Source organism: Monopterus albus, unplaced genomic scaffold (assembly GCF_001952655.1).
Source record: "Monopterus albus unplaced genomic scaffold, M_albus_1.0 scaffold27.1, whole genome shotgun sequence".
NCBI classification, from domain to species: Eukaryota; Metazoa; Chordata; class Actinopteri; order Synbranchiformes; family Synbranchidae; genus Monopterus; species Monopterus albus.
Genome location: NW_018127907.1, coordinates 1,037,589 through 1,041,659, shown reverse-complemented (window position 1 = coordinate 1,041,659; position 4,071 = coordinate 1,037,589). Strand labels below are relative to the sequence as shown.

The following is a 4,071-nucleotide window of genomic DNA, read 5'->3' as shown; positions in this document are numbered from 1 at the left end:
ATCACCTTTACCACAGCGGCGCTGTGGCGCCTCCTTTGGTGCGCTTGTTTCAAGACTCGTATCTTTCGGGTGGGTGGACAGATTAAATATTACACGGGAAGCCTCTTCCACCGGACTGTCCTGTATATATAATCAAGTGCACCTAAATTCTCGAGAAAAAATGAGACATAATTTCAGTTCATAAATACTAAGACTAGTAATCAGTCTTCCATCCCCATGTGTATGGAATGACAATAAACAGCCGTATAATGGAAAGTGTGAGATTTCTTCACCCCAAGTCAGAAGTATATGCTAATTCTTATTATAGGCCCAATACTAATAACATTATAAAAACGTTTCTTTAGATGTGGTGGCACTTATCTAATCAACAGTTACAACGTAATTTGCAAACAGACAATGGCAGACGATGCAACAAAACTAAATCAAATAGCAAAAGTAAAGCAAAAATGACAAAATAGGCCTACTTGTGTCCCTGTGCAAGGGTCTTCTTTGTGGACTTCAGCTCGGCATTTTCATTCAACACCATCATCCCGGACATCCTCCACTCCAAACTGACCCAGCTCACTGTGCCTGCCCCCACCTGTCAGTGGATTACTAGCTTTCCCACAGACAGGAAGCAGCAGGTGCGGCTGGTGAAAACCACTTCCAGCACCCGGACAATCAGCGGCCCCCCAGGGATGTGTGCTCTCCCCTCTGCTATTTTCTCTCTACACCAACGACTGCATCTCGAAGGACCCCTCTGTCAAGCTCCTAAAGTTTGCTGATGATACAACGGTCATCGGTCTCATCTGAGACGGTGACAAGTCAGCCTACACACGGGAGGTTGAGCAGCTGTTCCTGTGGTGTAGCCGCAACAACCTGGAGCTGAACACGCTCAAAACAATGGAGAATGACAGTGGACTTCAGGAAGAACCCCCCACCCTACCCCCACTCACCATACTTGGCAGCACTGTATCAGCAGTAGAGGCCTACAAGTTCCTGGGTTCCACTGTCTCCCAGGACCTGAAGTGCTTGTCCAACATCAGCACCATCATCAAGAAGGTACAGCAGAGGATGTACTTCCTGCGCCAGCCCAGGAAGTTTGACCTGCCCCAGGAGCTGCTGGTACACTTCTACAGTTCTACATTGAGTTTGTTCTCTGCACCTCTATCACTGTCTGGTTTGGCTCAGCAACCAAACAGGACAGGAACAGACTCCAGCAGACAGTCAGAACTGCAGAAAAGATCATTGGTGCTAGCCTGCTCTCCATGGCGGACCTGTACACCTCACATGTTCAAATGAGGGCAGAGAAGACTCCCTGGACACAATCAGTTTGAATGCCTCCCCTCTGGACAGCACTACAGGTCACTGTGTGTCAAGACAACCAGGCGCAAGGACAGGACAGTTTCTTCCTCCGAATCGAGTCGTCACTCTGATTAACACTTAACCTATATATGTGTGTGTGTGTGTGTGTGTGTGTACAGGTCTCTATTTATAAGTACTTTATCTTTATTTGTATTTTTATCTCGCTTCCTAATGCACATTCCTTTGTTTTTTGCACATTACTTTTTCCTTTCTGTTCTCTCAGTCTTATATTGTTTATTTGCCCTTTGCTATTGTTGTACATAAGGATATGTACATACCTATTGAGAGCCGCTGTACCAGAGTCAAATTCCTCGTGTGTCCAACACACCTGGCCAATAAAGCTGATAATATGAGTTTTGGTTGAGTCTGAGCACACAGTGCGCCTGCATTCATCCAGTTACTTCTGTCAGCAGTGAAGTCATAGATGTAGTCATTATCATTTTCATAAAGGCTGATTTTTGTTTCACCTGCCTATAAATTTGTTACATGACTCTGCTGGTTTTATTTTTGTGTATTTCTGAAGTTTACCAGGGATTTGCATCTTGCTTATAATCCTCTATAATCAGTCTGGTAATGAAGTTTTTTCTTGATAATTGACAAGGAAACATCTACATCCTGGAAAGCATTCTTGACTTCCTGTGCAGTCATAAAGGGGGTTTTCTACAAAGTCATTTGCTATTTTGTAGTTTTCCTGTGCACACCAGTTTTTTTAAGAGTATACCAAGTGTACACAGATATCCCTCTGATAGATTTAGCTTTTGTGAGCTTCATTCTTCACTTGCATGCTCACCTCTTCATACTGGCAGACAACTCCACCTTGGTCTAAATGACACCTCTCAACTCTGAGCCATGTGTGAGCTCTTAAATAACATTTAAACAACACAAAAAACATTTAGTAAAGAGTTATCTTACACGCATTTCTTTCTATATCAGTATTAACCTATAAAGTTAAAGAAACTTGACAAATGTGTTGAAGCAAAGAGCCTAATGAAAAAAAGTGTGACTGTCCAAATACTTATTGGACTTGGAAGTGTGATTTAAACTGTCAAATCTAGCACAACTTACAGTATGGTGTTCACATGTAGCAACTATTGCACAATATTGATGGGACTTAAGCAGTAGTCAGACCATGCCTAAGCTGCTCTGCCTAAAGCGCTAACTACTGATCAACTCATTTACTACATTTCTCGAGGATAACAATGTCCTTCACTCACAGAGGTTGGGCCTTATAGCCTACTAGCTAATGTAACTGCTGCCACTGCCACTGTGGATGACACTGCTGACTCATTTAATTACATACAACATTGTTCTACATTCTCAGATTTGTCAAAATTTTTGATACCACTGTTCATCACATTTTGTTCAATAAGCTGCTTTCCATGAGTTTTATTAATTCTGTTTACACCTGGTTCAGATCAAATCTTTGTAGTAGAGTTTAAACATTTTTAATGATGTCTGTACATTTAATATTTTATACAAAACTTATTTTCCAACACAGAACAGCAGTGTCTTGTTTTATGCAGTCACCTGTGAAGTCTGGCCCCAAGCACAGCATGTGGTTACTTGGTCTAAGTTACGAACAGATTACACAGTAAATAATTTGGAAGCTTTTTTTAAAGGAAATATTTAAGTTATTTTTTATAAAATAGAAAACCAAATGTATTTCAGTGAAGCAAATTTGTAACATTTGTAACATTTTTTTTAACATTTGTGACTGATATTCCAGCCTTGTTCAAGTCTTCATTTTTGCATATGCTTTTTATTTTTATTTTTTTTATATTTCATGACAAAGAACTTACATAAATGCTTCTCAATGTTGTCACAAAATGACCTGTAAATAGCTGCAGCACTTTCTATTTTAATTAAAATAGGGTCATTACACAAGTGTTTGTCCAGCCTATTTTGAATCGGCCCGAAACATGGCCCGTCGCGGCTCATATGTATTTTTTGGGATATGGGAACTCATTTGCTTGAAGTATTTTTGTGAAGCACTTCCCACATATTCTGACCTGCTTTATCTTTCCACGGTAGAAACATTGCAACATAGCTAACTATACTTTTATTTTGAAAGACACGCCCGGAAGTCCCGTTATCTTGGCCGCAGTAGCTAGCTTGATGCTAGTGTGAAAACCAGACGATCGCTTCTGAAGGACGGAAAGAAACACGGCGGTTGTCCGGAACACTTTTTCATCTTTTCTACCGCCTCAGTGCGATAAGATTGTATTAACAGGTAAGCCGTGAACTGTGTATCAGTGACTGGATGATACACGATGTAATATATGGCCTGTTGCCGTTTCAGGCCATATTGCTGGCGTACAAGCCGAGCTGCTCTCTTTTCACAGGGATACATCACGTATGGCGCTCTTTACTTCGAAACGGTTTGCAAAGACCCGCGCCTCTCATGATAATTTCCCACATTTAAAGGGAAATATTCACACTTTTTCGGGTTACAACAGAAATACAGTGTCGAAGTGTCATATTTCCCTACTGTTGACCTTTATTTTCCTACATGAAAAGGCCTTACGAGAGATTTCGGGGCGTTGAGATGTTCATAGTGAAAATTGTTTTTCAGTTATAGCTAGTTTGGTGGAGAAAGAGACACACACCCCCTTTAATTCAAAACTTTGCAGGGGAGATTTGAGGCACTTTTTAGGAATCACTTTTTATTGTCACAAATCGACCACAAAATGGCACTGTAGCACGGGATTGTGAAACGAGAGCGTTTCA

The 4,071-nt window shown here is 41.1% G+C and overlaps 1 protein-coding gene across 1 annotated transcript in view; it reads left to right on the top strand.

Moving 5' to 3' along the window:
* The first annotated feature begins 3,433 nt into the window (after window positions 1–3,433).
* phf6 (PHD finger protein 6) overlaps window positions 3,434–4,071 on the top strand; it is a 9,434-nt gene continuing 8,796 nt past the window's right edge. Inside the window, exon 1 of the mRNA XM_020595582.1 lies at window positions 3,434–3,574. The gene's annotated coding sequence lies outside the window, so the exon portion shown is untranslated. The remainder of the gene's footprint in view (window positions 3,575–4,071) is intronic.